The sequence below is a fragment of the Nicotiana tomentosiformis genome, chromosome 2 (genome assembly GCF_000390325.3).
Source record: "Nicotiana tomentosiformis chromosome 2, ASM39032v3, whole genome shotgun sequence".
Lineage (NCBI taxonomy): Eukaryota > Viridiplantae > Streptophyta > Magnoliopsida > Solanales > Solanaceae > Nicotiana > Nicotiana tomentosiformis.
In genome coordinates this window covers 122,561,163-122,572,956 of record NC_090813.1, presented here as the reverse complement: position 1 = coordinate 122,572,956, position 11,794 = coordinate 122,561,163, and positions in this window count along the sequence as shown.

Genomic DNA, 11,794 nt, shown 5'->3' with positions numbered 1-11,794 from the left:
TGTCTTGGACTTTGTTCGGTAAAAAAAATATGGCAATTTTCTTGCACTCATCAAGCAACGAAAGGTTCGCAAATCATCAACATGCTTTTATAGACAAAATATTTTAATATACACTAATCATGTTAAATAGTTTTTACTTTATTCGTGTAGTTTAATAGAAGGGAAAATGGCCAAAAATAATCCTCAACTATTCAAAATGGGACTACTTTATTCTTCATTTCGTTTTTCAACAAAAGTACAATTAATAATTGTTAGAAATATAACAACGTTTTCTTCCATTTCTTTTTGGCCCTATACTAATTGTTCAAAATATCAACGCCCATAAAATCAAAATGAAATCCTCTATTTATGAATGTTTACCCTAAAAATTGAGTAACAATTAAACTTGTATTGTGGTTTTAAGGATATGTGATTTAGACCAGCACCAATTGATAAACAACGAATTAAATAGATAACTTGGACAATAAAATAAAACAAACCGGTCTGCAAGCGATGCCTCGACCTCGATTCGAAGTAGCCTCGAGGTTAATTAATAAGAACAATATAGGATAGAACAAATAACGATGAATAGTGATGAACAAAGAAAACAGCGTACAGGGTATGTGTATATTCTTATCAGTGAATAATGATGCCTACAAATGATTGAACCTCCTCTTTATATAGTAGAGAAGACCTAATTATGGTATATCTCTCATTACATAAGGAAACCGTATAAACAGCTAGTTATCCGCTTCTGATTTGGTCCGTTCCGAGATTCACGCCATGATCCTTGACCGGTTACCGATATCTCGCCATTCCGTTATTATGCTTCCCTTGAAGTCGATCAATACTTGATCTCGATTGTTGTTGGCCTCGGTCTCAACATACACTTCGATCTCTAGGCTTGATGTCTCATCTTCGAGCCTTGGTCCGATTTATTACGAGGTTATCCCCCGATGCAACTCCCTTGTCTCGATCAAACGGCAAAATCGGGTAGGCCCGGTTTTGACCATATATAGATAGTCCCCTAGTTTCTTGAAGTGTAACGAGAAGAAACGAATTTGAGACTTCGATTTAATGATGTCAACATCGTGACGTAAGCGACTGAAGCGTCGCGTCTGCACAGTTCCCAAAGTCATTAATTAACGTCAGTTGATGGTCGGCCACTAGTGCTTTCAAACCGTCAAAGTGGCTATTATAAATAAACCACCTTCATAATCTTCTCAAACTTTACTTTCAATTTTTTTCTAATCTTCAAAATCTTCTTCTATCTTCCTCAAGTTTATCAATTTCAACGGTTTCCGTTTACCAATCTCTTATTAAAACACAAATTTCGCCTTCTTCTCCCTTAAACCTCATATAGCAATGGCAAAAACATCAAAGACCGTTCTTCAAGAAGAAAAAGCCTCCTCATCGCGGCTGTCCGGTGACAAAACACCAGTAGAGCCACGTATCAAAGAGTGCATTCTCGGGCAGTGTGAACTTACGTCCGACTTTATAGTCGAAAAACCCTCTTCGGTTCCTGGCCGATGCAAGCCCATGTTTAGATACATCTGTTCGATATCCGAATGTGATCTCGAGCAGGTGAAAAAGGACTGCCACTGGGAGAATAAAGAGGTGGTGATTCCTACCACCGAAGAGGACATCACCACTCATGTGAAAGGGTTCTTAATTGTGTATACTTACCCTTTCACACTAGGCCCCGTCGATCCTGTCATAATCGACTTCAGCCGCCAATACCGGGTAACCCTAAGCTAGATTTACCCCTCTTTTTGGCGCATCGTCAATTTGCTCAGATTCTTCTCGAGCAAGATCGAGGGGATGTCTTTCACTCTCGATCATCTCATTAGGCTATACAACCCCCATCTTTATCGGGGCAGACTGATAAGGCTTCAGCGTCGGGCCACGAAGGTGCTATTCTCAAGCATAGGTGAGGACAAGGACCGAGGATGGATGTGCCAGTTTGCCCAAGTCAGGACCTTCGATTTAATCCCCGCCGAGAATATGCCATTTCCCGAAGAATGGAACATGAAGCGTAAGTAGATCTTCACCGATATCGTTCGGTCACTTGTTATATTTTCTTTACCTCTTTTCATCTATATTCTTCTTTATGGTTCAGCTTCCCCCTGGTTTCCTGGTGCGGTCCCGGACCTTGTAGGTTGAGTTCGACAACTGGTTTCGACCTCTTCGTATGCTGAGCGCTCGTGGCGTGATTTGTCCAAGGGTCGATGGGAGGCCAAAAATCATGGTAAGTTCCCCTGTCCGAGTTTGATGCTTTCCTATGAAATACTTTCTTTTAACTTGATTTCTTCTAATACAGGTCTTGGAGATAGTCTCGTTATGAGGCCGCCTCCCCTCGGGGAAGATGAGGTCTCGAAGCCGACCAAAGATAATAAAAGGAGAAGGGCCTCGCCTCCAGATACCCCAAGGCCTAAGAAAAACAGGGCTCGAAAGTCGAGGACTGATCTTGCTGTTCTGCCTGCCGATGTAGTCCAAAAGCTATGAGATGAAGACGGGGAGGGAGAAGATACCGACTGCATGCTGGTGGCTCGGAAGAGGGGAAGCATCGAAGCTTCGAAAGCTACTGAGCCGGTGACGGTCGAGAGGGTTCAACCGCAGATCGAGGTGATCTCAGGGGAAGGTCCGAGCAGAGTCCCCGAATCATCGGGTATTGATGATGCCCCCTGTCGTGATGAGCAACCAGTGGGTGTGCCCGAAGGGTCTAGTTCTGAGGCCCTTCAAAGAGAAGAGAATGCCCTAAGTGACTCGCTCGGGGCAATTAATATCGACGATTTGCCATCCGGCCCCATGTTTTCTGAGGGGCAGTTTCGGGTTGCCCGATCCATGGGGACCCCCGATGTGGGGACGGCCCCCGAAGGGGATGACATTTTTCGTGGCTGCTTCGCGGGGGTCGATGATATTTCTGACCTTGACGCATCACTCAGTTTTTATGAGGCTCAGCGACTTCTGAACCAGGTGAGTTTTTGCCCATGTTACCATGCTTGCGTTTATTCTTATTTCTCTAAGTCTGATTCCCTTCCTTCCTGTACAAGCTACGGCGCTCTATCGAGAAGCTTTCTCCAAATACCGAGTTGAGCTGGCCTGATATGAGGCTGATCTCAAAAAGCTTACGGAGGAGAGAGACGCCCTCAAACTCCTCTATGTGTAAAAAGAAGAGGAGATCATGAGCATTCGAGACGAGCTGACAAGAGCTCATCAAGATCAGACCGAGCTCATCGAACGGGTAACGTAAATTTTTGTTGTTATGTATCAATTTGATATTGGCGATTAACGCTTTGATCCTGCAGGTTCAGAAGAAGGCAGAATTGGTTGAGCAGCTTCGTGAGGAGGCCAAGATAAAAGAGGCAGAATTTTTGGGGTGGAAGAATAGCATGGACCATCTCGCCTCGGAGAAAGATGCGGTTCCGGCCCAACTATCTTCGGTTGAGAGTCAACTCCAAAGTATGAAGGGGGAGAGTTTGGCTGGAGCCCAGAAAGTCGAAGAGCTCGAGACTCGGTTGGCCGTTGAACTTACAAGGGCCACATCTGAGGTAGAGGCGCTCGTGGCCTTCTACCGAGCCGACGCTGAAGCCGCTAACACTCGGGCAAAGGAAATTTCTGATGCTGGTGAGGTTAGACTATCCCGTGTTGCTGAGCATGCTAGATGCCAGTCATGAAGAGAGACTCTTGAGGAGGTACATGCTCGTGGGTTCGACCTCACGGCTGATATCGAAAATGCGAAGGTTTTGGAGGACGAGGTCGGGGCTTTGCTTTCCGATGATGAAGACTCTGCGACTGGATCCGAGAGTGGAAGAGATGAAGATGATGCTCCCGAAGATGTGGCTCCCGAGGCGGACTAAACACTTAGGATTTTTTTTTCTTCTTTTGTTTTTTGTGTAAGACCCTATGTGGTCTTAATAAATACTTTGCATATATAAAAGATTCCTTTCTACCCGATTTTTGACTTATGATAAATTCTATTTTACCTTTTCCTTGTGAAGACTCTATTGCAATCAGGTGCTATAGCCTCTACAATCGAGTGAGCGATAACTCGAACTCGGAGTTAAACAAACCCTAGGATTTTTTAGTTAAACGAGGGAGAGTTCCCGAGCTCAACAATATGCTCGGGGTTTTGATTTTGGACGGTTTGATCGGAGCCGTAATTATACGATTTTTTATAGCTGAGTTTGAGTGAGTTTCGAACTCACAGTAACAGACCCCTTAAGATTTTATATCAAATAATGATGAATCCTCGAGCTATGTTCAAGTCAATTTTATTTGAGCTCGGAATAGTGGAACCCTTAGGTCCGAATTGAGTGAGAACAAAATATCTAACTCTAAGTGTATTGGCCCTTAGGCTATTTAGATTGGGCCGATATGGCCTCTAAAAAATGGCTATTTTTTTCCCTTTTTCGGCTTAGTAGACTTAGTAAAAAATTTCTTTATGCCTTAACATGTATTCTTTACCCATTGGGTTTTTTGAGGGTTTGATGTTGATCGAAACCCCTTTGCTTTTTATGCCTCAGCACATTTGTGTTAAGATAATTTGATACCTCTTAAAGTTTTTCGAGAGCTAATTTTATCGAAACCCTTTTGATTACTTGCCGAGGGTAGCCCTTTTTTAACCGATTTTTCAAAGAATTCAAAGGCCTATTTTTATCGCGGGATTCGAACGTCTCCAAGCCGCCTTAATTTGGTTGTAGCCTTTGGGTATGCCTCCTGGGCTTATCGAAGTGTTAGTGCCCGAGAATGATAGCTTTGGCCTATAAATTGAGGGGTGCCTCTTTGAGGTCTTATGAATTCGAGGTTAGATTACTCGAATTTGTCGATCGTCTACGGTAGTCCCCGAGTATACGAGGTATATTTGCACTTGGCCCTTGAGCCATTTCTCACAAAATCATAAGTATGGAGCTTGTATAGTAGAAATGTTTCTTCAAGATACAAGATCTTTAATACAAAAAGAATGCTTCTTTGTATAATTTATACATGCGTACATGTTTTGCCATCGGGGCTTGACTAATCTATACGGACACGGTTCATTCGACCGTTTGGCCCATTACAAAAATTTTCTATCGAAACCCTTTGACACGAAGTATTTTCCTCGAAAGTGTAACATCCTAGAGTGATGCCCCCCTAATATTCGAGGTTGATTATAAAGAAGCCTTGGATAATGTTGAATTGTCCTCAGGTAGCACATAATTGTTGCCTCATTAAAAACCTCGCCAGAAAAACCTACTTGGGACAAAAACCGATCTAAGGGAAAAAGAGTGCAACGCGTACTTTAAAATCTGAGGTTTCGATATCTTCGATCGATCGTTTGCAGTGAGTTAGTGTCGAATATATAAATGAAAAAAGGGAATAAAGTCATACCTTAGCAATAATACCGTTTGAAAAGTGATATGTTCCAATTATTTGGCAGTTGTTTGTCGTCCATCGTGCCGAGCTTATAAGATCCCTTTCCGACAATGTCGAGGACTTGGTAGGGTCCTTCCCAATTTGGGCCGAGCTTCCCTTCATTAGGATCCCGAGTGTTGATGGTGACTTTTCTCAGGACTAAGTCCCCGACTCTGAAGTGGTGAAGGTTGGTTCTCCTATTGTAATATCTTTCGATTCGTTGCTTTTGTGCAGCCATTCGAATGAGTGCGGCATCTCATTTTTTATCTAATAATTCGAGGCTAGTATTCATAGCCTCGTGTTTTGACTCTTCTGTTGTATGTCGAAACCTGGCGCTGGGTTCCCCGACTTCGATCAGAATCAAGGCTTCGGAGCCATATATTAAGGAGAACGGGGTTGCTCCCGTACTAGACTTTGATGTTGTTCGATATGTCCAGAGAACTTCGGGTAGAAGTTCTCTCCATTTCCCCTTAGCGTCGTTCAACCTTTTCTTTAGGTTTTGAATGATAGTCTTGTTCGTCGATTCGGCCTGTCTGTTCCTACTAAGGTGATATGGTATTGATAACATCCTTTTTATTTTGTGGTCTTCAAGGAATTTTGTCACTTTGCTGCCGATAAATTATTTTCCATTGTCACACACTATTTCGGGGGGTATCCCAAATCGACATATGATATGATCCCAGATGAAGTATATGACCTCTTTCTCTCTCACTTTCTCGAATGCCTGTGCTTCAACCCATTTAGAGAAATAGTCAGTCATAAATAAAATGAACTTAGCTTTACCTGGGGCCGAAGGCAGAAGGCCGACGATATCCATTCTCCATTTCATGAACGGCCATAGGGATAGGACTGAATGAAGTTGTTCTCTGGGCTGATGGATCATCGGTGCAAACCTTTGACATTTATCACATTTTCGAACAAACTCCTTAGTGTCTTTTTCCATGCTATCCCAGTAGTATTTTTGCTCTGATGATTTTGTGAATCAGTGATTCGGCGCCGGAGTGGTTCCCACAAGTTCCTTCATGGACTTCTTGTAGAACATAATCGGTGTCCCCTGGTCCTAAGCACACTGCCAATGGTCCATTGAATGTCCTTCTCTATAATATTCCATCTTCAGCCAATGTGAATCGAGCAGCTTTGGTTCGTAGGGCCCTCGACTCTTTAGGGGCCGATGGGAGCTTTCCGTTCTTCAAGTATTCAATACATTTATTCCTTCAATCCCAGGTTAAGCTTGTAGAGTTTATCTCGGCATGACCTTCCTCGATCACGGATCTCGAGAGTTGAATGACAGTCCCCGAGCTGATCTCATCTTCCTCGACCGATGACCCTAGATTTGCAAGTGCATCGGCCTCACTGTTTTGTTCTCGAGGTACATGCTGTAAAGTTCATTCCTTGAAACGGTGCAAGGTTACCTGCAACTTGTCCAAATACCTTTGCATTCTATCCTCTCAAACTTCAAAGGTTTTATTTACTTGGTTCCCTACCAGTAAAGAGTCACACTTGGCTTCAATAAATTCTTCTCCCAAGCTTTTAGCTAGCTCGAGACCTGCAATCATGGCCTCGTACTCGGCCTCATTGTTAGTCAACTTAGAAGTTTTGATAGATTGCCTAATAGTGCTACCTGTGGGCGGCTTCAAAACGATGCCTAGCCCGGACCCCTTCACATTCGAAGCACCATCTGTGAAAAGGGTCCATACCCCCGATGATGTACCCGATTTTAACAATAGTTCCTTTTCGACTTCGGGTACGAGGGCTAGCGTGAAGTCGGCCATGAAATCTGCTAAAATTTGAGACTTGATGGCCGTATGGGGTTGATATTCGATATCGTACCCACTGAGTTCGATGGCCCATTTGGCCAATCATCCCGATAGTTCGTGCTTGTGCAAAATATTACGAAGTGGGTAAGTGGTTAATACATATATGGGGTGACATTGAAAGTATGGTCTTAACTTTCTAGAGGCGCTTATCAGTGCAAGTGCCAATTTCTCTAAGTGTGGGTATCTAGTTTCTGCTTATCTTAAGGTTCGACTTACATAATAAATGGAAAATTACGTACCTTGCTCTTCTCGAACTAGGACACCACTTACCGCAATTTTCGATACTGCCAAGTACAAGTAAAGTTTCTCATCTGCCTTTGGAGTATGAAGCGGTGGTAGGCTCGATAGGTATCACTTTAATTCCTCTAACGTGTGTTGACATCCTAGGGTCCAGGCGAAATCGTTCTTCTTTTTTAGCAGAGAGAAAAATCTGTGGCTTCGATCCGACGACATCGAAATGAATCGGCCTAAGGTAGTTATCCGTCCAGTTAGCCTCTGCATGGCTTTTACACTGTCCATGATGGTGATGTCTTCGATGTCCTTGATTTTATCGGGGTTGATCTCGATCCCCCCATTCGATACCATGAAGCCAAGGAACTTGCCCGAACCAACCCCGAAGGCACATTTCTTGGGGTTGAGCTTCATGTTGTATTTCCTTAAAATCTCGAACGTTTCCTGCAAATGAGCCAAATTGTCCTTTGTGCGCAGGGACTTAACTAGCATGTCATCAATATAAACTTCCATTGATTTACCTATTTGTTCTTCGAACATCTCATTTACTAGGCGTTGGTAAGTAGATCCTGCATTTTTTAGCCCGAAGGGCATTACATTAACCAAATTCATTTGGATTTGATTGTACCCAGAATAGGCATCGAGAAAAGTAAGGATCTCGTGGACGGTCATGGCATCGATCATGCAATCGATGTTAGGCAGTGGAAAAGAATATTTGGGGCACGCCTTGTTTAAATCCTTATAATCTACACACATTCTAAGTTTGTTTCCTTTTTTAGGGACTACAACTATATTGGCTAACCATTCGGGATATTTCACTTCCCGAATGGACCTTATTTTGAGAAATTTAGTTACCTCGTCCTTTATAAATGTGTGCTTTACCTCGGACTGGGGTCTTCTCTTTTGCTTCACTGGTTTGAACCTAGGGTCCAGGCTTAGCCAATGCGTCGTTATCTCCGGTGGGATCCTTGTCATGTCTAAATGGGACCAAGCAAAACAATCTATGTTATCAATAAGAAATTGAATAAGCTTTTTCCTGAGTTCGGGGGTTAGCCCCGTTCCTAGGTATACCTTTTGCTCGGGCAGGTACTCGATCAATATAACCTGTTCCAGCTCTTCGACCGTTGATTTGGTGGCGTTAGAATCTTCGGGAACAATAAAAGTTCGAGGGGTCAGAAAATCCTCCTCTTCTTCTTCTATGTCCTGCTTCCCTGATTCGGTCGAGGCTGGTGGCTGTGATTGCTATTTGACTTCTTGTTTACCTTTAATGCTTGACCTTTTTGAGGTTAATAGTGTCGATATCGGCATTACCTCATCGATCGTAAACATTTCCTTTGCAGCATGCTGCTCCCCGTATACTGTTTTTACACCGGCCGACGTCGGGAATTTCATCATTTGGTGAAGAGTCGAAGGAACTGCCCTCATATTGTGGATCCAAGGCCTTCCGAGTAGGGTATTGTACCTCATGTCGCCCTCGAGTACGTGGAACTTGGTATCTTGAATGGTTCCAGCCACGTTCACCGGTAGAATAATCTCCCCTTTAGTTGTTTCACTAGCTATATTGAAGCCGATTAAAACCCGAGCTGCGGGCACGATTTGATTTAGTAGGCCGAGCTGCTCCACAACCCTCGATCGGATGATATTCGCCGAGCTACCTGGATCCACTAAAACACGCTTAACTTGAACTTTATTTAATAAGATAGAAATTACCAGAGCGTCATTGTGGGGCTGAGAAATGCCTTCTGTTTCTTCGTCGTTGAATGATAAAGTGCCTTCGGGCACATAATCTCGGGTTCATGTACTGAACCGGAAGGGGCTCCTAATTGGTCGTCCTCGACCCTGATCTTCGATTGATATCGATTGTGCATATCTGCCCAAGTTACAGCTGGATACTCGATCAAATTTTGTTTCAACTGATGTGATGCTATTGAACTCTGCTCATTCAACCCTTGGGTGAAAGCTTGAACGGCCCAATCATCTGTAACCGGTGGCAACTCCATGCGTTCCATTTAAAATCGGGACATGAACTCCCTCATCATTTCATTATCCCTTTGTCTTACCTTGAAAAGGTCTTATTTCCTCGTTGCGACCTTTATGGCTCCGACGTGTACCTTTACGAAAGAATCTGCTAACATGGCAAATGAGTCAATGGAATTTGGTGATAGGTTGTGATACCAAATCATTGCTCCCTTCGAAAGGATTTCTCCAAATTTTTTCAACAGCACATATTCGATTTCATCATCTTCTAAGTCGTTACCCTTGATGGCGCATGTATATGAAGTAATATGCTCGTTGGGATCGGTGGTCCCATTATATTTGGGTATGTCTGGCATACAAAACTTCTTTGGAATAGGCTTCGGAGCCGCACTTAGAGGAAACGGCTTTTGTATAAACTTCTTCGAATCCATCTCTCTCAAGATTGGCGGTGCCCCCGGTATCTGGTCAACTCGAGAGTTGTATGTCTCCACTTTTTTATCGTTGGCTTCGATTCTCCTTTTTCCTAATTCAATTTTTTTGGTGAGCTCCTCGAACATTTTTATTACCGCAGGACCAGTCCCCATTTCGTTACCATTCGACCTTTCCGGTACTGGCTCGGTACGGCGAGTAATTTTCGGCTCGACCCTATTTGGAGTCCTATGTTGATTTTGTAACTGAGCAATAGCGGCCTGCTGAGCCTGAAGCATCTCGAATATCACTTGGAGACTGACTCCTTCGTCTACTCTTCCATGTGTTCCTTGGTCACTAGTTTGGCCTTCTCTGCGTACGCTTCCATCGAGACTTGTGCCTAGGTCCGTATTTAGTGCAACGTGCGAACTGACATCGACTGGGTTGGCAGCCGGTGCTTCCCCGAGATTAACCTGTGGCACCTCGACTCATGGAGCAATCACATTTTTGTTTTCACCATGGAATCTGAGGCCATTGTCACCGTGTGTGGATGCGTTTTGTGAGTTTGACATGTTTTAACCTGAAAGCAAAGATACTTGACAAGAACAAGCGTAAAATAGTGTGTTTTACCAGAATCAGTACTGAACAATCACTATTATCCTTAGCCCCACGGTGGGCGCTAAACTGTTTACCCTAAAAATTGAGTAACAATTAAACTTGTATTGTGATTTTAAGGATATGTCATTTAGACTAGCACCAATTGAAAAATAACGAATTAAATAGATAACTTGGACAATAAAATAAAACAAACCGGTCTACAAGCGATGCCTCGACCTCGATTCGAAGTAGCCTCGAGGTTAACTAATAAGAACAATATAGGATAGAACAAACAACGATGAATAGTGATGAACAAAGAAAACAGCGTACATCGTATGTGTATATTCTTATCAGTGAATAATGATGCCTACAAATGATTGGACCTCCTCTTTACATAGTAGAGGAGACCTAATTATGGTATGTCTCTCATTAGAGAAGGAAACCATAAAAACAACTAGTTATCCACTTCTAATTTGGTCCATTCCGAAATTCACGCCATGATCCTCGACCGATCACGGATATCCGTTCCGAGATTCACGCCGTGATCTTCGACCGGTTACTGATATCTCGTCATTCAGTTATTATGCTCCCCTCGAAGTCGGTCAATACTTGATCTCGATTGTTGCTGGCCTCGATCTCAACGTACACTTCGATCTCTAGGCTTGATATCTCATCTTCGAGCCCTGGTCCGATTTATTACGAGGCTACTCCTGATGCAACTCTCTTGTCTCGATCAAATAGCAAAATTGGGTAGGCCCGATTTTGACCCTATACAATGAACTTTCTCCTCCAATTTTTCACTTCGCAAACCTTAACAAGATAAACAATCTCTATTTCATAAAAATTTCTTCAAATTACCTCTTTGAGTCCTAACATCATCCAAAGAGATTTTAAAGTATTGATCACAATCATCTCTTAGGAACTCTTCATCATGTCATTTCTAATAGTGACATTAATTAACGTGATCAATTCAACAAAAAATTCAGAAAATTTAAGAAAAATAATCAGCAAATTTAGACAAAATTTAGTACTCCCTCCATCCATTTTATGTGATAGTGTTTGATTGGATATGAAGTTTAAGAAAAAAAAATAAAATTTTTTGAAACTTATGCGCTAAAACAAGTCATATTGTGTATTTAAAGTTGAATTATTTTGTAAATATAAAAATATGTTACCTGTTTTTGGAACAAAAAATATAGGAAAGAGCCTCGCATAACATGGACAGAGGGAGTAACATATTCACCTTGTTGGATAGAGCATTTAATTTTGCACCTTCTAATCCCCTCCCAACATTTTTAAGAAAAACCTAATTAAACAAAATTTCAGTAACAAAACTATTTTTTTTTCTTTTTGGTTCAATTCACTAAACCAGATAATCAATTATCCAAATC